The sequence below is a fragment of the Lissotriton vulgaris genome, chromosome 1_1, assembly GCF_964263255.1.
Source record: "Lissotriton vulgaris chromosome 1_1, aLisVul1.2, whole genome shotgun sequence".
Lineage (NCBI taxonomy): Eukaryota > Metazoa > Chordata > Amphibia > Caudata > Salamandridae > Lissotriton > Lissotriton vulgaris.
Window position 1 is genome coordinate 1,978,433,644 of NC_141685.1, and position 25,621 is coordinate 1,978,459,264.

The 25,621-nt window shown below is 44.2% G+C and overlaps 1 protein-coding gene across 2 annotated transcripts in view; it reads left to right on the forward strand.

Moving 5' to 3' along the window:
- Positions 1-25,621, forward strand: part of PCLO (piccolo presynaptic cytomatrix protein) — a 1,259,786-nt gene that overhangs the window by 455,016 nt on the left and 779,149 nt on the right. The window lies entirely within an intron of this gene.

Consider the following 25,621-nt stretch of genomic DNA (forward strand, 5'->3'; position numbering starts at 1 on the left):
TGGTGTGTTCCCAAAGGCTGGCTGACCTAGAATTAAGTGTACACCGTAGGGCGCGCAGTCCAAGATCATGTTTGATGCTGGTGTACAGTGCTGTGACATCAAGTGTCACCAATGTCATGTTCTCTTCCCATGTTATGTCTGTGAATGTACTGTCAATGCGTTTGGTGTCCCTTATATATGATGGTAGAATAATCACCACTGGCTGTAAAAAGTAATCCTCGTATTCCGACAGTCTTTCTGTGGGGCCCCCTATACCTGACACTAAAGCTCTACCCAAAGGAAATGGAAAATTCTTATGTATTTTTGGCAGTGTGTGTATAGAAGTGTACCTAGGGCGGTCAATCATGAGGTAAGTGTGTCCATTCTTGTCTAATAGACATGAATCATACCACTTCTTTAGGTTAGAATTCATGAGATGCATGAGTGCCCATATGGGGTTAGAGGACAGAGATTCTCAGCAAGTCAAATCATTCTGTTGTAATAAGATATCAAGTTCATAGTCTGAGCTGTTCATGAGGACCACATTCCCTCCCTTATCGGCTTCGCGTATCTAGATACTATTGTCTGTTATTATTGATTGGAGTGCCTCTCTCTCTCCTTGGGTAAGGTTATTCCTTCTGTTGGAGTGTGTGCCATAGGTGTCAGTGCACTTGTCAAGATCCATCAGAACCAATTTATGGAAAATGTCTAAGTCGTTGCCTGACAGCAACTGTGGCGTCCATTTGGACTTCTCCTTTCAACCACTATTCACATTCAGATCAATTTTGTATGTTAAGATCATTCAGAACTCTATTCATGCTAAGTGGGTCTCTTTCAAATTCTGAGATGGACAATAGCATTTTGGTGTCCTGTTCATCCTGTATCGTCAAATCACTTCAAGCAACGTCAGGTTGCCTTGCATTTAAAGTTTTATTCTCAAGAGGATTCAGTTTAAAGTATTTCTTCAAGTTTAACCATCTTACATATGTAAACAGATCAATTTTTTACATATATCACCAGCATTAGTCTGACAGTAGTTCATCCCCCTCTGTAAGAGAGAAGTCGTGTCAGGGTTCATGTATTTGTCCGTCAGATTTATAACACTAACATCAATTAACTCCTCTGGTCCTAGAACCTTGTCTTCAAGCCTCTGTTTTCTTCCTGCCTTGCTCCCTCTCTTTCACCGCCTTGCCCTCCTGGAGTGGTAGTACGTCTGTTTATCTCTCAGTGTCCCCGCTTCATCCTTAGTTCTTCCCATAAAAAGGGCTATCTGTGGACAAGTTAGCGGAGATGCCCTCCCTGCTCTCAAGGTCACTCTCACTATTGAATGGTGTCTCTGAAGATGTGAAGCTGGAGCTCATTGGCACACCCCTCGCCAGACTTTTCTGTGGCATTTTTAGGGATTAAGTTATTGTATTTGTTTTGCAAAAGTTAAATCCCTGCCGCTGTTGTAATCCAGTTCCTCCCTCTTAAATATTCTTGCCTTCCTTTGTTTGATCTCATTTTGGTGTTTCAAGATGACCTCATTTAATATAACATATCTGTGTGGCACTCCAAGATGTTTCCAATGGAGTTTTTCTGGCAGTTGAAATTAGGTATGTGCAAACATATAGGGAAACACACCAAATTCCCTGATATGTGATCAAAACACCCACATACATAGAAAACACTAGTCTCCTGCACTCGCTCAGAGTGAATACACAATTGTCAATAATATAGATAACAATTGCACCCAGCTGCAGTTTTTCTCTCTGCTTGGAACATATTTTCATATACAAAACTAGAGAGGGTACTTAATGGTTTATCAACTGCGCCTCTATTTGGCAAGTGCTAATACCTTTGTAGAGAAATTCTCAAGTAAATGTTCTTAGTGTGGTGCTATATAGTACTAATACATCATACTACCCTATATGCGCCTACAAAATTGGTTAAATGCCTCCGTGCTTAAATGAGAAAATAATGTACCAATGCACTCATTCAATAGTGATAATATGGTGATTCCACCCTACATATTAATCCATAGCGATCATAATCAAAATTCCTGGGCCAAACATTTCAAGCAGCTTGTAAAGAATCAGGAGAACAGTTGACACGTGTTTTGTCACACAAGTGACTTCTTCAAGGCTGCAATTACATATTTTACAAAGAATAGATATCATCAGGTACCACAATACGTGTATATACATATCGTATATACATCCTATTATGTTTCTAAGCATTATATAGTGATTAAGCTCTAGGAAGGAAAACCATGTTTATGCCTCTTGCATTCAGATTGTGGTGTTTCGGCTGTGTGAAAAAACAGCAGCAGATAGTGTAAATTGTGTACTCCCTCATTAAAAGTGACAAGGGGAGAGAGTGAAAGAAAGGAAATTGAGAATTACTGAATGAGTGATGGTGTAGTGTGAAGCCCGCCCAAAGAGACTAGCATAATGAACTACTTTGAGCGTCCTTCGTCATTAGACTTACTTAATAGTTCTGTCAAGTAGTTTTAATCCTGTAGGGCTACAAGTGTAATTCGAGACGTATGATAACTGGGAACAGGAAAGAAACATAATCTGATTAGTAATCCATCCAATCCAGCCACGCGGAAAACCTGTAATTCATACATATTTCACATATCAAACTTATAATTAAAGCACCGTAAGGTTGAATATCAAAGTGTCTGAAGTGTGTTCAATTGTTCTAAAGGTTGTCTCCTTAGTATCATCAAAAAATCAATGAAAATGTTATTCGGAGAAGAAATTATAATATGAGAAAGATATCCTCTCATTTAGTCGTGATCTGTTCATCCCAGTATACCAGGAAGAGACATCTTATAATATAGGATGTCACCCATGAACACGACTTACCATAATGAATAATGTCCAGATGTATCCTGGATTTTAGTATAGCTTCCCACTCTCTCTAATGTGAATCTTGTGTAACCCAAAAATGGAAGTCCTTGATGGTCTATCAATCAGCGAGAACAGTATCCTAAGTGGAAACATCAGTGTTGCTACGGATTAATTTACTGGAACTATCACATGTAGCACAAACCAAATTTGGGAAATGTGAACCATGTGTAAATGCAACGATTGCCCACCTGGGGAAGTACAATTTCACCCTTCAGTCATCAACTGGTATCAGCTAGTACAGCTGAGGAGAGCCATGATAAGCCCCCGAAACCGAAGAGTATTATAGATCAAATAGGGGAAGTGTAATATATATATATATATATATATATATATATATATATATATATATATATATATATATATATATATATATATATATATATATATATATATATATATATATATATATATATATATATATATATATATATATATATATATATATATATATATATATATATATTAAATTTAAATATCCTACTGGCAGTCACCAGTAGGTAGTTATAGTTAGGACCTGTTTAGACCTAGGAAAATTTTTTTTTAATTTGCCCGTATCTTTGGCACCATTTGAGGAATCTTCGCAAAATTTTCAAAACTAATGGGACTCTCCAGTCAGCTCCTCTCTTGGAAGTTTCGGGGTGAATCGTCAAGCGGGGCTCCAGAAAAAGGGGGGTTCCAAATAGTGTTTTATCCATTTTAATTTCCGTAGGAAAGTTTGGCGCGACTACAGCCCACACTGCTGAACGGAATTAAACCAAATGTGGCAGAGAGGTAGCTCTTGGTCCAGAGTGCACTCTTTGCTGTAAATGGTGTAAATACATTCAGTAGTTACTCAGAAATTTTAAAATAAAAAATATCGATATCTGAGCACCATGGGAGATTCGCGAATCCTCCTGATCATGAGCTTGACTCTGATTGGCTGCCAACACTCCACGCCAGGAAGTGTTGGCAGCCATATTGTGACATGGTAAAACTGAGTCACAAGAAAACTGTCAATAAAAAGATAAAAAACATGAAAAAGGGGCAGTGTAGAAACACCTTGACCCCCTAAGCCTGCTCAGGAGGGTCCCACAGGGACCCCAGCCCCCAAGAAATCAGCAGAATTCGCACTGGGTGCGCAAATCCCTCCCAAATTTTTTTTTCAAATGAAGCGTAGGCTCCCAGGGGCAAATGAAAACGTGCAAGAGCTCTTCAGTGCCTCCTAAGTCCTAGAGCAACCCCACTGGGTCGAGCCTCGGTGACGCAAATGGATTTATTTGGACCATGTTAACATGTTTTCCATCGTCTTTTAACTCAATTAAAATGTGTATTACTAAACTGAAATGTTTCTTTTTTTGGTTTATGGTGTACATACATTGAGTTAACATATTTCCCTCCCGCCTCTGAGCTCACAATACACATATTCTAAAAGGAAAGGATGGACTGCACTGTAGGTTATGATGACGCCACCGACTGAGGCCTTGTCCATTTATGTGGAATGTGGCAGCTAACTATCAGTGTCTGCTCTTCAGAGGGAACGGGCTTATCACCTTATAAAAAAGAAGGCATAATGTATTTATGGAAGGCCGAGGGATCAACAATCGTTTATGCCTATTGACTGACACACTTTAATAAAAACTGCCACTCCCTGAATAGACAAGCAAATCAAAAGGAAACTGTCAGTCTGTCAGAGTGGCCCCACCCAGGCTGCAAACAGGGCATTGTTTGTTCAATGTATCAGCTATTAAATGATTCCATTATAATCGTAACTAGATCAAGCCTTTCACATGTTTAATAAAAGAACTGGGTGTAGCATTTCTCACAGATGGGTCAAACATGCCTTGAAGCAAAGTATTCCAATGCTAAAGCATGCCTGCAATCAATCAGACACAATGGCATTCAATACCACAAGTCTGTTATCAAAATGGCGTTATTAATATTTCAGAGGGGTTTACATTTGAGTTTTATATGTAACCCATATATAATACATGAAACACTCTGCTAATTACAGAGAAAATCCAAACACAAGCTGACTTTATCCAACCAGATTTCTCAGAGGACAAAGGAGTTTGTGCTCGGGCATGTGAAGGCTTGGGAAATGTATGTAGAAAAACCTGTCCATTTAAAGAAGTTCTAATGTTCTTAATTTGAACTTGTGAAGCGCCCGATTACCGATTAGCGACCCAAAGCAAATAACCAAACCTCACCTCAATCAAGCAACTCTGGTGAAAACTATAGTTCATCACAAAGAAACCCATAGCTCTTGTGTGGAAATTATTGTAATGGCACTCCTGTTTAAAAAAAAAATGCTCAGGTCTGGGGGATGGGGTCCCCAGGGCCCAAAAATAATTAAGGGAAGGGGGGACCACACAGTCCCCCTTCCAAAAACCAAGGCAAACAAAAAGCTGGCATCTCGCCAGAGGCCCCGCCCCCTCCCTTCACCACTGTTCAAACGTGCCTTCTGGCGTGTTCTGGGTTGGTGGATTAAGTCCCCTAGAATCCTAAGGGTACTTAGGGGCCAACTAGCCCACCAGGTACCTCCAGTAAGCCCTATACAGCTGGATTGCTGAGAGTAGTCGGAGGCCACACCCTCTTTTTTACACCACTCTTCAAATGCGCCCCTTGGTGCGCTGCTGGTGTCCTGAGGAGCTCAAGACTGAAGTGGACTTTATCCCCCGAGCAGCAGTGCACCAGGCGGTGTGTTTGCAGAGTGGTGTAAAAAGGGGGCTTGGCCTCGGACCACTCTCAGCTGTCAAGCTGTGTGGGGCTTACTGGAGGAAACAGGAGGGCTAGTTGGACCCAGGGACCCTCAGGAGGCAAGCGGACTTCATCCCCCAACCAAGAGCGCACCAGGAGGCGTGTTTGCAGAGTGATGCAGAAAGGGGGCGTTGCCTGTGGCCACCTCTCGGCAATCCCACTATATGGGGCTTACTGGAGGTATCAGGTAGGCTAGTTGGCCCCTAAGGACCCCCAGTAGCAAAGGGGACTTCACTCCCCATCCAAGAGTGCGCCAGCGAGCGTGTTTGCAGACTGGGGGCAATGGGGATGTGGCCTGCTTTGACAACTTACCAATGCTGCTCCGTGGAACTTACTGGAGGTAATAGGAGGGGTGGTTGCCCCCAAGGTTGTCCTCCTGTTACCTCTACTAAGTCCCACACAGTGGTATTGGTAGGACGCCTTTGGAGTCCACACCCTCCCTTCTCCATCCGCTCTGGAAACGCGTCTCCTGGCAAACTACAGGTTGGGGGATGAAGTCCACTTTGCTCCTGAAGGATTTGGGGGCCAAGAAGCCCTCCTGGTAACTCCTGTAACTCCTACACAGTGGAGTTCCTGAGCACTGGTAGGAGGACCAGCACCCTTTCTCCACCTCTATGCAAACGCCACTACTAGTTAAAGAAGCATTTAAAAAGGAATAGGTTTCAAACGAGTTAGAGCTATAGGTGTTGTCAATGTAAAATTGTTTTGCTAATGTTTCTTGGAGTGGAGTGAATGTAGGTTGTTTGTAATGGAATTATGTGGTATGATTTGCATTCAAATTTGGTGGATAGACAGACCTGGATGTGAACAGAAGGTATGTCGTATTTAGTGTATAGGAATTATGTAAAGTGGGATTATGTGCTATGGAGAGTAATTATGTGGTATGGTAGTCTGTGTTGTTGACTGGTAACCTTAGGTTTAGTCTTCCTCGTTTTCATAGAAGTTAAACTATAAACTCAATGAGACAAAAAAAGATGGAACCACTGAGTCAGAGGTATGAGCAGGGCCACTGGAATTATGCAACTGTTTGGCTGCACCGCCTTTCACACAATTATACATTTTCTGCATTTGCCACATAATATATCATCTGCTGCATAATCTGCAGGTTTGAACATAAACAGCCTTATTTCTAGCTCAACCTGCTCAAATGCTACCAGAAATACAGCAACAAGTGTTACAGCCTGGTGGAAGGCCCGTTGAAAACATAGAATGGTCACATATCACTTATTAATAAATGTGGGTATTAAATTGATACTAAAGGTGTGCAAGCAACTTTTTTTATTATTGCGCCACTCTTTCCTCTTTCTGTACCTCAGTTGGCTCTTTCTGCGCCTCACTTGCTTCTTCCTGTACCCCTCTTACCTCTTTCTGCACCATTCTCCCCTCTTTCTGCACCTCTCTTGCTTCTTTTTGCATCCCTGTTCCCTCTTTCTACACCTCTACTGCCTGTTTCTTCACCTCTCTTGCCTCATTCTACACTTTTCTTGCCTCTGTCTGCACATCTATTGCTTCTTTCTGTACTTCTCTTACCTCTTTCTGTACTCCTCTTTCCTGTTTCTGCACCCCTATTGCCTCTGTCTGTCCACCTGTTCCCTCTTTCCGGCCCCTTTTGCCTGTTTCTGCAACTCTTGCCTTTTTATGCAGTTCTCTTGCCTCCTTCTGCACCTCACTTGCCTCTGTCTGTAACTCACTTGCCTCTTTCTGCAGTTCTCTTGCCTCCTTCTGCACCTCTCTTGCCTCTTTCAACACTTCTCCTGCCTGTTTCTACACCTCTCTTGCCTTTTTCTGCACGCCACTTGTTTCTTTCTGCACCCCTTTTGCCTGTTTCTGCACACCTCTTCACTGTTTGTGCAACTCTCTCACTTCTTTCTACACCTCTCTTCCCTCTTTCTGCACCACTTTTGCCTCTGTCTGTACCTCTGTTGCCTCTGTCTGTACCTCTGTTGCTTTTTTCTGCTCTTCTCTTGCCTCTTTCTGCACCCTCTGTGCCGCTTTCAGCACCTCTGTTGCTTCTTTCTGCAGTTCTCTTCCTTCTTTCTGCACCCTCCTGCCTCTTTCTGTACCCCTCTTACCTCTTTGCACATCTTCTATTATTTATTTTTTATTTTTCTTAGCCTTAAGTATAATACAGTACAAATCAAAACAACAAAAACAAAAGATAGAGCATACATAAGGTAAACGTTGATGACAAAACTTTTTTTCCGCATGGAATCACAACACGGTCATTACAATGAATGCGTAAACAACGACTTGCAGAAGGGGGTGTTGGATTTAAAATCCAACACCTTCCCTAGTGTCCGCACAGACCGGAGTTGGAATAGTAAATTATACTATTTCAACATCCAGCGTGCCCCCTCCGCAAGTCGTGTTTCCGACTTGCGGAGTAATGGTATGCGGAATCACAACGCGGTCGTTGTAACGACCACGTTGGGATTCCATGCAGAAAAAAAAACTGTGGACAAAGACATATATTCCCATACATAATATACAAAAATAAAGAAATAACATCAATATAAGCCTGATACAATAACCATCAATAACCATAAACATGGTAGGGAAAGACAGCATCAGCAAGAACAATAACACAATTGAAGAAAAAGTGTAGAGAGGATAATGCAAAAAATCTAAGAAAAAAGAAAGAAATAAATAGTACATTAATCCTGTGCACCTCTCCTACACGTTTCTGCACCCCTCTTTCCTCTTTTTGCATCTCTGTTGGTTCTTTCTGCACCTCTGTTGCTTCGTTCAGCACTGCTCTTGCTTCTTTCTGCACCTCTTTTGTAAGTTTCTGCACCCCTCTTACCTCTTTTGGCACCCCTTTCCTCTCTTTCTGCACCCTTGTTTCCTCTATCTGCACCTCTTCTGCCTGTTTCTACACCTATTCTGCCTCTTTCTGAACTTCTCCTCCATCTTTCTGCACCTCTGTTGATTCTTTCAGCACTTCTCTTGCCTCTTAATGCACCCCTCTTCCCTCTTTTTGTACCTCTGTTGCTTCTTTCTTTACTTCTATTGCTTCTTTCTGCACCTCTCTTGCTTCTTTCTGCACCTCTCTTGCCTCTTTCTGCACCCATTTTCCCTATATCTGCACGTCTCTTGTCTCTTTCTGTACCTCTCTTGCCTCTTTCTGTACACACAGGGTACTTTTAAACTGACCTCTGGCTCAGCAGTGCACACATGGAAGAGCAGAAAAGGGCTGCTGACCTCTAAACTCCCATGCCCTATTAAATGCTATGGATTTTGAGGTAGGTTTAATCTCCCTGCCCTAATAAGCACTAGGGACTTACAGGGGCAGTCATCACAATCACAAGGGTACCCCAAACCATAGTGTACCCTAGTGCATGTAGGTGTTTTCACTGTATTTTAAGTGTAGTTCAGTATAGCACTGGCTTCGGGCCTGGTTAGGCAGAGCCCAGGGTCAGTCAAAGTCAGTTACCACCAGTACCAGTCAGCAAAAACTTGAGGTGTGCCCAAGTTTGTGAGATGTGAGAAGTTGGCCTGGCATATGCTGTCCACTATTCTGAGCACCAGCCCAAATGACCCTTATTTATGGTAAGTTTAAAGACAACTTATATAGAAAGCTATCCTAGTGATAGCTGTGGAAAGCAGCTTTCATGCTAAGTCTTGAAAGAAAGTAAAGCAGCTTGTTTTACCAGTCTATAATCTCATTAATGACCAAATGAAAGGAGAACCACACCAGTTATATATATAAAATATATGTATTTAATTTAAGCACACCCCTCTAGTCTCTTTATGGGGCTAGAGGCAAATGTAGATACAGTAAACTTATTTAGTACACAGTAAATTAGCACAGTAAACGTTTAGCCCTAGGGGCGTCACAAACCATATACTAAGAAAGTGGTATAAGAACCACTAGGGACATAGAGGCAAGGCCTAGGGCCTGTAGCACCGCTGGGGCAACCAGGAACCACCCAAGGTAGTGACGCAGGAGACCTACGGGGGACACGTGCAGTGTCCAAACACAGCTGCAAATCACCATTGACTTCTATATAGAAAGTTGCATTTAGATTTTTAAAGATTAGGGACACTTAAGAGTGGACTTGGAGCAAACCACTTTAGAACTAGACAGTTCGAGAGTCAAGAACCACGGGAGCACTGAAGTACTCGTGTTACCTCACCCAGGGAAGCCGGGTGCATAGGTGTCTTTTCGTGTCAGGTTTCGTCGTCGTTTTCTATGGCGAGCTGCGAAAAAGTGCTGCAAGTGTCCAAGTGGAAAGTGTCCAGCTGGATCCAAGGGTGGATCGGAGTTCTGAAGAACCTGAAAAGAGAGGGGACAGAGTCACGGTCACTAGCCAGTGACCAGGAAGGCGATGAGCAGATGCCCAAAGGCTGATCTCAGGTTCATGAAGGTGAAGCTTGACTCTTCAGTCACGAGGACCAGGAGGTGTCGACGACAACCAGGAGCTGGATTCGAGCTGTCCCACGTCTGATGTCGAGTGCTGCAGTGTCGGTATCCGGATTGGACCCAACAAGCCTTGGCAATAGCAACCCAAGCAGAATACAAAGATTGGCTTTGGAGCAGACCAGCAAGATCTGAGGGACTCACCTCTTGGAGTGGAGTCAGCTCATGTTTGGAGCAACCAGGGAAGCCCAAGAAAGAAAAGAGTTACCTTTGTGGGGACCCACCAGTCAACAGACCAGGGATCGCGAACAGGCCTCGAGCAGAAATGCTAGAAGCGGGCCCACAGAATACTTGTGTAGTGTAGGCCCGCACTCTTCAGTGCAGATGGTGCTCAGTGCTTGGACTACAGGTAGCCCAATGCACAACTTTGGGAAAGCTCTGGAAGTAGGTACACTAGCAAATGTGCTCGTTGTCCAGGAGTTCTGGTTCCACGTCTCTCGTGATGGCTGCGGATCTCAGCTTTGCTGGGACCTTGGGTCGGCCTCGGAGATGCCTGGAAGTCCATGTCCTGTGTCGCAAATCCTTTGGGATCCGGCGGGAGCTTGGAAATGCAGACCGGCAAGATGCTTCTTTGGTGTCTGTTTGAACATTGGAGTCACTCCTGGACCCCAAGGGAGATTCTTGTATCTTCTAGTTGAAATAGAATGTCGAAGACTCAGGATATATGTTGCAGAGTTTCATCCAGGGTTATCTAAAGTCCTAAGGACTGGGTTCCTATACGTATACTAAGTTTAGGGGTTGGACTTACTCTAGGGGCCCACCTATGGGAGGACCCAGGGTGGGGTGGTTACACCCCTTCCCCTTTGTCCAGTTTTGTGCCAGAGCAGGGGCTGAGTGCCCCTGCAATCGGTTTGAACTGGGGTATGCACTAGGACACCAAGTGTGCCCACAGCACTATCTGAAAAGCATTCACCTAATGCACACACCCAGCCCCAATATACTAAAGCCTGTCTGGGGAGGTGGTTACACCTCACAGAAAACCTATTGCGCAGGCCTCCCTGTGGGATTTTGGTCCAGCAGCAGGAGGTCAGACCTGTGTCTGTGACTGTAGCAATCATTTAACGGTCAGGTAAATGTGTACATGTCTTCTCCCTCTAGAAGGGTGGAATTCTACCCCCGCCACCAGGACTGGCAGGGGGTAGGATTCCAAAGAGTTTGACACCAAACAAGACATGCTTTGATGCAGCATTTCAAAGTTCGCATTTACCGCAAGGTTATAATGCACTAAAGAGTATATGGTATGGCTGTATCTCAGAACAGCATCAGAGAATAGATTCCGAAAGCTGCAGAGGGGTCCTGCTCATGCATGGGCACCCTCTCACACAAAACCAAGCACTCTGCCTTCAGGATTGTTAAGACCTGCCATAGGAGTGACTTATAGGTTTATATGTGTCTGTCATTAAAGGTAGGTATAGGTAGCCTATATCTTAGTAAGGGGTGCAAGCACCACCTTACCCAGGCTACAGTAGCAGACCTGTGGTGCCATTTTGAAAGGCTTCCCAGGGGTGACATAATACCTGCTTCAGCCCTTGGTAGGCCTCTGAGGTACCTATGCCCTTTGTACCTAAGGTACCATATACTAGGGACTCACAAGGGTAACCCAGTAACCAATCTGGAGTGTACCTAAAGTACATGCAACCAATTTAGAGAGGAAGCAGCTGGCTGGGGTCCTGAATAGCAGGGACCCAGCCAGACTAAAGTCGAAAAACAGTGAAACACTAACTAAAAGTGGGGGAAACCATACCCCCCCCCAAACGCATGGACATTACACTTACCTTGACCAGTTGAGTCTTCATGTTCTAAGTGGAAATATCTGGAGAGTCCATCTGCCTTGGCATGATTACTCCCAGGCCTATGTTGCACTGTAATAGTCCATCCCCTGTAGGGAAATGGGCCACCTCAAAAGTTTGAGGTTTTCACCCCAGTCTGAACAGTGAAGTAAGTGCCAAACAAATATGGCCTCAGCTTCTTCAGAGCCCAAACCACAGCAAAGGCCTCCCTCTCAATAGCTGACCAACGTTTCTCTCTAGGGGTCAGCCTTCTGCTAATAAGAGCTACTTGCTGGTCCTGACCTTCATCATTCAATTGTGAAGGCACAGCCCCTACCCTCAACTCAGATGCATCTGTTTGGACAATGAATTCTTTGGAGTAGTTAGTACTTTGCAGAATTAATGTAGTGGACATGGCCTGCTTCAGGTAATCAAATGCCTTTTGACAGCTGACTGTCCACTGAACTTTCTTAGGCATTCTTTTTAGAACTTAAGTAATTCACGGGTGTCACAATGGATCCATACCCCTTGACAAATCTTCTGTACTACCCTGTCAGGCCCAAGAAAGCTCTGACCTGAGTCTGGGTAGTTGGAGCAACCAATTCCATGATGGTTTGGATTTTGCTCTGCAATGATTGTGCCTGGCCTCCACCTACAAGGTGGCCCAAGTACACAACCTGACTCTGCCACATCTGGCACTTAGTAGCCTTGATAGTTAGGCCTGCCTATTGCAGGGCCTCCAAAACATTTCTGAGGTGGAACAGGTGATCCTCCCAGGTGGAGATAAAGACATCAATATCATCCAGGCCTGTTAGGATTTTGTTCACCACCCTTTAAAAAGTGGCAGGTGCATTCTTCAGACCAAAGGGCATTACCACTAATTGATAATGTCCACTAGGGGTTGAGAATGCTGTCTTTGGCTTTGCATCATCAGCTAATCTGATCTGCAAGTAGCCAGATGTAAGATCAAATGTGCTCAGAAATGTGGCCAAGGCCAAGATATCTATGAGCTCATCTGCTCTTGGGATTGAATGGGCATCAGTCCTAGTGACTGCATTGAGACCCCTGTAGTCAACACAAAACCTCATCTGTCTGATTTACCACCCTGGGTGTGAGGTTTGGGTACCAAGATTACTCGACTAGCCCAAGGGCTATCTGGGGGCTCAATTACTCCCAAAACCAACATTTTCTGGACGTCAGTCCTGATACAGTCCCTGACATGATCAGGTTGCCTGTAAATCTTATTTTTAACATGCAGACTGTCCCCAGTGTCCACTTCATGAGTGCACCAGGTGGTCTGACTGGAGTCAGAGAAAACATATGTCTGAACTGATTGAAGAACTTGTCAGCAATCAGTTTGTTGCTGATCAGTGAGGCTGCCTGCCAAGGCTAGTCCATCAACTGACCCATCATCAGGGTTCTGAGAGAGCAGGTCTGGAAGAGGGCCACTCTCTTCCTCCTGTCCTTCATCAGTAGCCATGAGCAATCCCATGTCTGCCCTGTCAACATATGGTTTTAATCTGTTGGCATGAAGCACCCTACGGGGGCTCTTGGGAGTTCCAAGATCTACCAAATAGGTAACCTCTCCCTTCTGTTTAACAATAGTGTGGGGTCTACTCCACTTGTCTTGGAGAGCTGCTGAGGCCACAGACGCCAACACCCTCACGTTCTGTCCTTGCTGGTAAACAGTCTGTACAGCCTTTTGGTCATGCCAGGCTTTCTGTAATTCCTGGCTTGAATCAAGGTTTTTAGTTGCTTTTTTCATCTATTCAGCCGTCCTGGAGCGGAGGCCAAGTACATAGTCCACTACGTCCTTGTTAGGGGGTTTGAGAGGTAACTCCCATCCCTCCTTTACCAGACACAATTGTCCTCTTACAGGATTCCCAAACAGAAGTTCAAAAGGGCTGTAGCCAACCCCCTTCTGAGGAACCTCCCTGTATGCAAACAAAAAGCAGGGTAGCAGGAGGTCCCATCTCCACCTGAGCTTTTCTGAGAGACCCTTGAACCGTTCAACTAAACCATTGCATTGTGGATGATAGGGTGTGGTGACTTTGTAGTTCACTCCACACTCCTTCCACATTACAGTCAAGTAGCTAGACATAAAGTTTGCATCTCTGTCATATACTACCTCCCTAGGGAAACCCACTCTTGAGAACACTCCCAGGAGTCCTCTTGCCACAACAGGTGCGGTAGTGGTCCTAAGGGGAATAGCTTCTGGGTACCTAGTGGCATGGTCTACCACCACTAGGGTAAATCTGTGCCCAGATACTGTCTGAGGATCCATTGGTCCAACAATGCCAATCCCCATCCTCTCAAATGGAGCCCCCACCACAGGTAGTGGTATCAGGGGGGCCTTTGTGGTACCTCCTGCTTTGCCACTGGCTTGACAGGTGACACAGGAGTGACAAAACTCCTTTGTGTCTTCAGACATGTGGGGGTCAGTGAATGTGAGGAACAATTCTGTCCCAAGGCTTGTTCTGGCCTAGGTGTCCTTCTAAAGGAATATCATGGTCTAATGTCAATAGGAAGCCCGTGAACCTCAAAGGTATAACCAACCTCCTGGCTGCACCAGGCTTGGGGTCTCTACTCTCTGAGTATAGCAGTTCATCATCCCAATAAATCTTATGGGTGCCACTAGCATTCCCAGCAGCCTCAGAAGCAGCTTGCTGTCTGAGGGATTCAAAGGAAGGGCAGCTCAGCTGCTCCTGACTCAGATCTGCCCTGGAAGGGCCCCCTGTCCCCAAGAACTCAACCTGATCAGGCTCAAGCTCCTCGGGGACAGTTCCTTCTTCAGGAGCATAATCATCTCCCTCAAGAGACTGATCATCCTTCTGAGTGGGGAAGGCACTGCCTTAACCCTACTGCTCCTTTTCTTGGAAGGCACTGGTCCATTATTCCAGTATCCAGGGCCTGTTCAGTGTTAGACTTTTTGACCTGTGACCTAGTCACAGCAAGGACATGTGCTGAGATTCCTAACATTTCTGCATGTGTGCTAAACTCCACTTCAGACCAGGCTGAAGTATCTAAATCATTGCCAAGCAAGCATTCAACAGGGAGGTCTGCACTTACCACAACCTTCTTGAGGACAGTTACCCCTCCCCAGGAGAAATTAACAACTACCAGGGCATGGTTGGTCCTGGCATTGCTAGCATTGGTCACTTGGTAAAGTTTACCAAGTATGATCTGTCCAGGGTCCACAAGGTATTGTGTCACCATGGTGACACTTGCTCCTGTGTCCATGTAGGCCAAAGCCTCTTTTCCATTGATCAAATGCTTTTGTCTGTACTTGCCCAGGTTACTGGGACTCACAGAGGAGGACATATCCATGCATCCATCACAGACTAACACTGCCTGAGTTGGAACTCTGACTAGGCCAGAGCCCGTCCCAGTACCCAGGGTCAACCCTACTACACCCTTCTGCTGAGAACCACCATTTGAAGCTGAACTAGGGGGAACAGTTGCCTTAGGGGCAATGGTGGGTGGAACGGCATCCTTCTTGGTGCAGTCAATTGTCCAATTGCTATTTTGTTTACAGACTTTACACCATGGTTTCTTTTGGCCTTTACCTTTCTTAGAAGATTGGGAATCCCTACCATTAGAAGCTTTTGGGGGGTCTTGTGAAGACTTCTATTCTTTACCCTTCTCCCTACCTTTTTGATCTTGCTTCTTTTGGTTACCACCTTGGTTCTGTGCCTTCTGCTTCACTGTGGTTCTGACCCATCTGTTTGCCTTCTTTCCCAATTGTTGGGGAGAGGTCAGATCAGAGTCTACCAGGTGCTGAAGCAACAGCTAATTTTGACAGTTATTAAGGATTTGCTCCCTCATGATCAAATTATACAATCCTGTATAGTCATACACTTTACTGCCCAATAACCAGCCCTCCAGAACCTTAGTAGCACAATCAACAAAGTCAACCCAGCCCTGAGTCTGTGTCTTTTGGTTATCTCTAAACTGTATTCTATACTGCTCAGTGATTAGGCCAAACCCATATATTAGAGCACTCATAAGGACATTGTAATCCTCAGCATCCTCTTCTCTTACAGTGAGTAGCTTGCCTCTTCCTTTGTCTGCAAAGGAGAGCCACACAGTTGCTGCCCACTGCTCCTGGGGTACCTTCTGTACTTTGCAGGCCCTGTCCAGTGCAGTTAGTTATCCATTTGTGCATGTCATCCCCACTCTGGTAGGGAGGGGCAATCTTGTTCAAGTTTCTATGGTCATAAGACCTTCCCCTACCACTAGGGAAGTTGCTGCCACCATGGGGCTCTACCCTCATCTTTTCTCAGCTTTAGGGACTCCTTTTCTAAGGTTACTCTTTGTCTCCTTATCCTCAGCTGAGTTTCTTCCATTCTCACCTGATGCTCCCTCTTCTCCTGGGAGGTGTCCCTCCTATGAGAAGAGTCAGAGGTCCCTATAGAGGTGCCAGAATGATCAGATTCCACTGAAAGTGATCTGGGTCTTCTAGGCCCACCCCCAACTCTTCCTGGTGGGACAAAGAGAGGGCCTCTTTGGCCTTCTTCATCTCCAGTAGGAGCTGGATTGTCCAGGTTCAGGTCTAGGTCATTGGCACCTGTCTGGTCAGCATCAGAGTCTGAGTCCTGGTGGGGTTACCCCCTGGGCCCTTCCTCCTCAGCTGTCCCCAGCCCACTGCCTACCCTTTCAGGCTCTGAGGCCTGTCTAAAGTCATCGAGCAGCAATGCGTTGGGTATTGGGATTGTGTCCTGGCTTCAATTTCCTCATAGCACACAAAGCCCTTAACTCTTGAAAAGGGAATGTGCCGTATTTGGATGTCTGTACTTGACTGACATCTGGCAGAGATCCACTCGGTCCTGCCTTTGAAGTCATGACTAGTGAGGTGTGGTGTATGCACTACCTACACTACTTGTTTACCTACTAAACCTCTCTTGAGTTGTAGAAAGTGTGTGCTTAAGCCCTCGAAACACAACACTAAGTTCAGTAGAACTTATTGTATTTAAGCTTGTATTATATGTACCTCTGGTACCTTTAGTGGTTTTCAAATGTCCAACCACTTGAGATTATCTGGTAAAACAATGGCAAGCTGGAATCCCATATGTTGCACACCAATGTGAGGAGTTGGCCTATAATATGCTGTCTACTATTCTAGTGGGCACCTTGCACCAGTCCAAACAACCCTTATTGATTGTAGGTTAAAAGATAACCTATATAGAAAGCTATCCTAGTGGTAGCTGTGGAGAACAGCCTTCAGGCTAAGTCTTGGAGGAATGTAAAGCAGCTTGTTTTACCAGTCTACAATCTCGTGAATGACCAAATGAAAGGAGAACCACACCAGTTATATATGTAAAATATATGTATTTAATCTAAACACATCCCTCTAGTCTCTTTATGAGGATGGAGGCAAAAATACATACAGTAAACGTATTTACCACACAGTAAATTAACACAGTATACTTTTAACCCGAGGGGCGTTACAAAACATATACTAAGAAAGTGGTATAAGAACCACGAGGGACATAGGGGCAAGGCCTAGGGCCTGTAGAACCGCTGGGGCAACCAGGAACCACCAACTGTATTGACGCAGAAGACCCACTAGGACGCGTTCAGTGTCTAAACACAGCTGTGACTTCTATCGAGAAAGTTGCGATTAGATTTTTGAAGATTAGGAACACTTAGGAGTGGACTTGGAGTAAAACCCTTTAGAACTAGACAGTTCGAGAGTCAAGACCCATGGGAGCGCCAAAGTACTCGTGTTACCTCACCCAGGGAAGCTGGGTGCGTAGGTATCTTTTTGTGTCGGGTTTCGTCGTCCTTTTCAATGGCGAGCTGCGAAAAAGTGCTGCAGGTGTCCAAGTGGAAAGTGTCAATCTGGATCCAAGGGTTGATCTGAGATCTGAAGAACCGGAAAAATGTGGGGACAGAGTCTGGGTCACTAGCTAGTGATCAGGAAGGCGATGAACAGATGCCCAACAATGTCGGGTGATCTCAGGTGCAGAAGGTGAAGCTTGACTCTTCAGTCACGAGAACCAAGAGGCTTAAATGACAACCAGGAGCTGGATTCGAGCTGTCTCCCGTCGGATGTCGAGTGCGGCGGTGTCGGTATCAGGATTGGACCCAACAAGCCTTGGCAACAGCAACTCATGCAGAATGCAAAGATTGGCTTCGGAGCAGACCAGCAAGGTCTGAGGGACTTACCTCTTGGAGGGGAGTCAGGGCACTTCTGGAGCAACCAGGAAATCCCAAGAAAGAAAAGAGTTACCTTTGTGGGGACCCACCAGTCGACGGACCAGGGATCGCAAAGGGGGCTCGATCAGAAATGCTAGAAGCGGGCCCACGGAACACTCCTGGAGTGTAGACCTACAATCTTCGGTGCAGATGGCTCTCAGGAGTTGGACTACGGGTAGCCCAATGCACAACTTCAGGAAAGCTTGGGAAGTAGGTGCACTAGCAAATGTGCATGGTGTCTAGTATTTCCAGTTCCACGTCTCTCGTGATGGCTGCGGGTCTCAGCTTTGCTGGGATCTTGGGTCGGCCTCAGAGATGTCTGGAAGTCCATGTCCTGTATCGCGAATCCTTTCGGATCCGGCGGGAGCCTTGGAAATGCAGACCGGCAAGATGCTTCTTTGGTGCCTGTTTGAACAGGGGAGTCACTCCTTGACCCCAAGGGAGATTCTTCCGTATTCTAGTCGAAATAGAACTTTAAAGGTCCAGGATATATGTTGCAAAGTTTAGTCCCGGGTAATCTAAAGTCCTAAGGACTGGGTTCCTATACTTATACTAAGGTTAGGGGTTGGAATTACTCTAGGGTCCCACCTATGGGAGGACTAAGGGTGGGGGCGGTTACACGTCTTCCTCTTTGTCCAGTTTCGTGCCAGAGCAGGGGCTGAGTGCCCCTGCAACCGGTTTGAACTGAGTTATGCACAGGAACACCAAGTGTGCCCACAGCACTGTCTGAAAAGCATTCACTGAATGCACCCACCCAGCCCCAATACACCAAAGCCTGTATGGTGAGGATTGTCCAGGTCTCCCCTGCCGGAGTTTCGTCTAGCAGCAAGAAGTCAAACTTGTGCCTGTGGCTGCAGCATCCATTTTGTGATGCTGGGGCTCTTTAAAACTATTACAGGTCAGGTAATTGTATACATTTCTTCTCCCTCTAGAAGAGTGGAATTCTACCCCTGCCGCCAGGACTGGCAGGTGGTAGGATTCCAAAGTGTTTGACACCAAACACAACATTTTTTGATGCAGCCATTCTAAAGTTAGCATTTACCGCAAGGTTACAAGGCACTTAAGAGTATATGGTATGGCTGTATCACAGAACGGCATCAGAGAATAGATTCCAAAAGCTGCAGAGGGGTCCTGCTCTTGCATGGGCACCCTCTCACACAAAACCAAGCACTCTGCCTTCAGGATTGTTAAGGCCTACCATAGGAGTGACCTATAGGTTTATATGTGTCTGTAATTCAAGGTAGATATAGCTAGCCTATATCTTAGTAAGGGATGCAAGCACCACCTTACCCAGGCTGCAGTAGCAGACCTGTTGTGCCATTTTGAAAGGCTTCCCAGGGGTGGCATAATACATGCTTCTGCCCTTGGTAGGCCTCATGGGTACCTATGCCCGTTGTACCTAAGGTACCATATACTGGGGACTCACAAGGGTAACCCAGTAACCAATCAGGAGTGTACCTAAAGAACATGCAATCATTTTAGAAAGGAAGCAGCTAGTCTGGGGTCCTAAATAGCAGGGCCCCTGCCAGACTAAATTAAAAAAACAGTGAAACACCAGCAAAAAGTGGGGGTTACCATAGTAAGCAGATACTACTCTCCTACATCCAGGGCACAGGATAACCTTTCAACAAGGCCTCTTTCGGCACCTCTGTTGGTTCTTTCTGCATATCTTTTGCTTCTTTATGCACCTTTCTTCCTTTTTTCTGCACATGTCCTACCTCTGTAGGAACAGTCAGAAATTGACATTTAAAAAACCTTTGAAATTCACTGAAAAAACCATGGGTTTCAGGGACGATATAGTTAGAAATTAGTATTTAAAAAACCTTTTGACATTAATTTAAAAAAACATAGGTTTCAGGGATGTTATAGTTAGTAAAGTAGCATTTACAAAACCTTAAAAACTCACTGAAAAACCACAGGTTTCAGGGACGTTAAAGTAAATTAGAAATTTGACTCGTACAAAACCAGAGAAATTCAACTGTTATAGTTAGGTGACCTAACTATAACTCGCGCCCCCACAATGCCTGCTGATGACGGCACATATTACATCATTCATGACATGGTCAGTGACATCACTGATGACACCTCAAATGACATCACTGATGACCTAATCCAAGTGATAATCTGATGCACCTCCTCACACCTTAATATAATCTTTGATACACCCACTCTAAAATAATGACTACCATTCTCGAAACCATAGGCACACCAATACCAGTTACTACATACCCACTCACTGATTCCTAGGTCTACACACATCTACGCATTCACCAATACAGTCACTCATACATACAGTCACTCCTCAATACAGCACTATCATATGTACTCATACACCTATATAGACACTCTCATACCTCCACTCATCCATGGTTACTCACACACCTAGTCAGTCATGCAAAGAATCAATCACACTCCCATTTACTCACCTATACATTTATACACACACCACCTCATGTATTCATACTTAATCTCTTACATAATCACTGATACAAGCACACACTCATCCATACAGCCAGTCTCAAAATCACTCACTCTCACATATGGTCATTTATATACTTCAACACTCACCTATACTGCCTTTCACATATGTAGTAACTCACACATGTACCACTGAGACATCTATTCACTCGCCACCACACCCATGCACACACTCACCCACCCGTACAACCCTTCACAGATGCACTCTTGAACCCATACACCCATTCACACATCTATGCACAGAGTCACACACGCCCCCACCCTCACAGACACTCAGGCACCCAAACAGCTACTTAGACAACCAATCAATAAACCCATGAAGACACTCATGTAGCTAGTCACCAACCTTTGCAGCTGCTTACGTACCAACTGACAACCTGATCAGACATTCACACAGTTTCATAACTAAACCATGCATTCAGTAAGACACGTTTATTCACTCACCTATACAGTCAATCACGCACCTACTAAATCATTCATTCAGACACTTATACACCTACTCATTCTTCAATACACCTTGGCATATATATATATATATATATATATATATATATATATATATATATATATATATATATATATATATATATATATAAAACATATTTAAACTTTACAGAAACACACAGTCACTGGATGATGTCATCAGTGATGTCATTTGAGATGTAACCATGTCATCAATGATGTAATATGTGACAACATCAGCAGTGCATTGCAGGGGCGGGAGTTATAGTTAGCTCAACTAACTACAAAATTACTCTGGTTTTGTACGAGTGAAATGTCTGACTAACTATAACGCCCCTGAAACCTGTGTTTTTTTTAATGAATTTCTATGGTTTTGTAAATGGTAATTACTAACTAGAACATCCTTGAAACCTACGGTTTTTGTTTTTGTCAGTGAATAAATAAATATATATGCAGGTTTTTTTTCTATACGTATCCCATCATTTCTAATTTTGGGAATCACTTTACCGTTTTAGGAGGACATAGCCAGTGTGGAAATTTGGTTTTCTTCCATCATTTTTCTTACTGTGTATTATGCTTAAATGTATGTTTGGAAAGCAATCAATTTCATATTTTGACCGTTTACTGCATTTACACAGAAATTTAAAACCAAATGACTTTTTTAACCATTTTTTATGAGTGATGTAATATGTGACGCCATCAGCAGTGCATTGCAGGCGTGCAAGTTATAGTGAGTCCAACTAACTATAACGTGGAAATTTCAATGGTTTTATGTCAGTAAAATTTCCAGCTAACTATAACTGGTGTGAAACTTATGTTTTTTTTCAGTGAATTTAATAGGTTTTTTAAATGCTAATTCCTAACTATAACTGGTGTGAAACCTCTGTTTTTTTCAGTGAATTTCATAGATTTTTTAAATGCTAATTCCTAACTATAACTGGTGTGAAACCTATGGTTTTTTCAGTGAATTTCATTGGTTTTTTAAATGCTAATCCCTAACTATATAAGGCCTGAAACCTATGTTTTTTTCAGTGAATTTCAAAGTTTTTTTTAATGCTAATTCCTAACTATATAAGACCTGAAAGCCCACCAGGAATCTCCAGTATGCGCCAGGGGACTGCATTGCAGAGAGGTGTAATGAAGCCACGCCCCTTTTTACACCTCTCTGCAACGCAGCCCCCGTGCATGTTTGAAGAGGGGGTACTAATTCCCCTTGCATACTGGGGGCCCCTGGGGGCCAACTAGCCCACCTGGAACCTCCAGTATGCGCCAGGGGGCTGCATTGCAGAGGTGTAATGAGGCTATGCCCCTTGTTACACCTCACTGCAATGCAGCCCCCTGCCGCGTTTGCAGAGGGGGAACTAATTCCCCTTACATACTGGGGGTCCCTGGGGGCCCACTAGCCCACCAGGAGCCTCCAGTATGCGCCAGGGGGCTGCATGGCAGAGGTGTAATGAGGCTATGCCCCTTGTTACACCTCTCTGCAACGCAGCCCCCGTGCATGTTTGAAGAGGGGGAACTAATTCCCCTTGCATACTGGGGGCCCCTGGGGGCCAACTAGCCCACCTGGAACCTCCAGTATGCACCAGGGGGCTGCATTGCAGAGGTGTAATAAGGCTATGCCCCTTGTTACACCTCTCTGCAACGCAGCCCCCTGCCGCGTTTGCAGAGGGGGAACTAATTCCCCTTACATACTGGGGGTCCCTGGGGGCCAACTAGCTAACCAGGAACCTCCAGTATGCGCCAGGGGGCTGCATTGCACAGAGGTGTAATGAGGCTATGCCCCTTGTTACACCTCTCTGCAACGCAGCCCCCGTGCATGTTTGAAGAGGGGGAACTAATTCCCCTTGCATACTGGGGGCCCCTGGGGGCCAACTAGCCCACCTGGTACCTCCAGTATGCGCCAGGGGGCTGCATTGCAGAGAGGTGTAATGAGGCCACACCCTTTTTTACACCTCTCTGCAACGCAGCCCCTGTGCATGTTTGAAGAGGGGGAACTAATTCCCCTTGCATACTAGGGGTCCTTGGGGGCCAACTAGCCCACCTGGAACCTCCAGTATGTGCCAGGGGGCTGCATTGCACAGAGGTGTAATGAGGCTATGCCCCTTTTTACAACTCTCTGCAACGCAGGCCACTGGCGCGTTTGCAGAGGGGGGACTAATTCCCCTTGTATACTGGGGGTCCCTGAGTCATATCTGCCCAAACACTGATATTCCGATCGATTGAAAATGACTTTTCTTGAGAAACATTTGAATATGGATTATCATGTCCTATACTTTGGAATTTTTGAAAGACTGACTTTGAGGATGCTATAAATTACTCAAGTCTGCCCGAATTGTGTGGGTAAAGTTGATACCTAGTCACTTTGAATAAGAATGTACGTACGTCTCGTCTAACATTTGGAAGAAATATCTAGGTATATGACAACAGGATACCGACATAACTTGAAGGAAATGAGAACGCCCTGAGGAAGTTCTGTTGTACAGAACAAAACGTTTCGGCTGGCTGTGGTTCATAAACTTAAGGAAAATAAAAGCATTTGAATATACACCAAGATTCAGCGCATCAATAAGGACTCTAAGTGATATGATTTAATTGGACTTATTGTGCAAGTGGTGCTTTGCCAAACTTTGGAATATTCACTACTCTCTACTACTTACTCTCTCCTACTCCACTACTCTCAAATACTCCCTCTCTACTACTCATTCTCTACTACTCTACTACTCTCTACTACTCTTTCTCTACTACTCACTCCCTACTACTCACTATCTACTACTCTCTACTACTCACTCTCTACTACTCTCTCTCTACTACTCACTCTTTACTACTCACTCTCTACTACTTTCTACTACTCACTCTCTACTTCTCACTCTCTACTACTCTCTACTACTCACTCTCTATTACTCTCTCTCTCTCTACTACTCACTCTCTACTACTCACTCTACTACTCACTCTCTACTACTCTCTACTACTCACTCTCTACTACTCTCTCTACTAGTCTCTACTACTCACTCTACTACTCAATCTCTACTACTCTCTACTATTCTCTCTCTCTGCTACTCACTCTCTACTACTCTCTACTACTCACTCTCTACTACTCACTATTTACTACTCTCTACTACTCACTCTTTACTGCTCTCTACTACTCACTCTACTACTTACTCTCTACTACTCTCTACTACTCACTCTCTACTACTCTCTTCTACTCACTCTACTATTCACTCTACTACTCTCTACTACTCACTCTCTGCTACTCTCTCTACTGCTCTCTACTACTCTCTACTACTCACTCTCTGCTCTCTATTACTCACTCTCTACTCTTTACCTCTCTACTTCTCTCTACTTCTCTCTCTACTAGTCTCTACCTCTCTACCGCTACCTCTACACCTCTACCTCTCTCTACACGCACACATATACACATATATATGCATATATATGCATTTATATATATGTATGTGTATGTATATATATATGTATACATACATATATAAACATATATAATCTGTATATCTATATAAATACAAATATAAATGCATGCATACATATACATATATTCATACAGATGCATGGTATTTACATGAAAGTTTAAAAAACACTAATAAAAGCAAAGCTAAAAAGCCACCTCATTACAAACAGAATGGCTTTAATTTAAACGAGGGCGAGATCTATTGCATTTTCAATGCTTGTTTACTTTGGTTCCATCAAGAAGGCATTCAGATGTGTCACACATTTGCCATAAATTCTGAATGTTAGCACTCTAGTTGCTCATTAGATCACTGTAGTAAAGCTACTGCTCACCAGGGAAGCCTGCTGCTGGTATTCAAAGTGCATGGTTCAGTCTGCATGTCAGAATTTTTTTAATGAAATAGAAGAGGATTTGAGAAGTAACTCAAAATGATCCCAAATTTTTCTTTCTGTAGCACTAATCATGCTTTCTATGGCAAAATGAACCCCCTCATTTTGTTCCTTTTTAAATTAAATGCTTTCAGACTTACCACTTCATTCCAATCAAGATGGCTTCTGGTGTGCCATACTTTTGTCATAAGTAAGACTGTTCGCGCTCTAGTTGTTCTTTAGAACACTCTGGGACATTCTGTCATTGGGCTATACTTGGGCTACATCTGGGTGATATTTGGGCTACATTTAGGCTCTTTTGTCTCTGGTGGCCATCTTGGGAGACTGTATGTCAGATTTTTTTAATGAAATTGAAGAGGATTTGAGAAGTCACTCAAAATGTGCCCTAATTATTCTTTCTGCAGCACTAATAATACTTTCTATGGCAAAATGAACCCCCTCATTTTGTTCCTTTTTAAATTAAATGTTTTAAGAGTTACCACTTTATTCCAATCAAGATGGCTTCAGGTGTGCCATACCTTTGTAATAAGTAGGACTGTTAGCGCTCTAGTTGTTCTTTAGAACACTCTGGGGCATTCTGTCATTGGGCTATACTTGGGCTACATCTGGGTGATATTTGGGCTACATTTGGGCTCTTTTTTTTCTCTGGAGGCCATCTTGGGAGACTGCATGTCAGAATTTTTAATGAAATAGAAGAGGATTTGAGAAGTCACTCAAAATGTGCCCTAATTATTCTTTCTGCAGCACTAATAATACTTTCTATGGCATAATATACCCCCTCATTTTGTTCCTTTTTAAATTAAATGTTTTAAGAGTTACCACTTTAT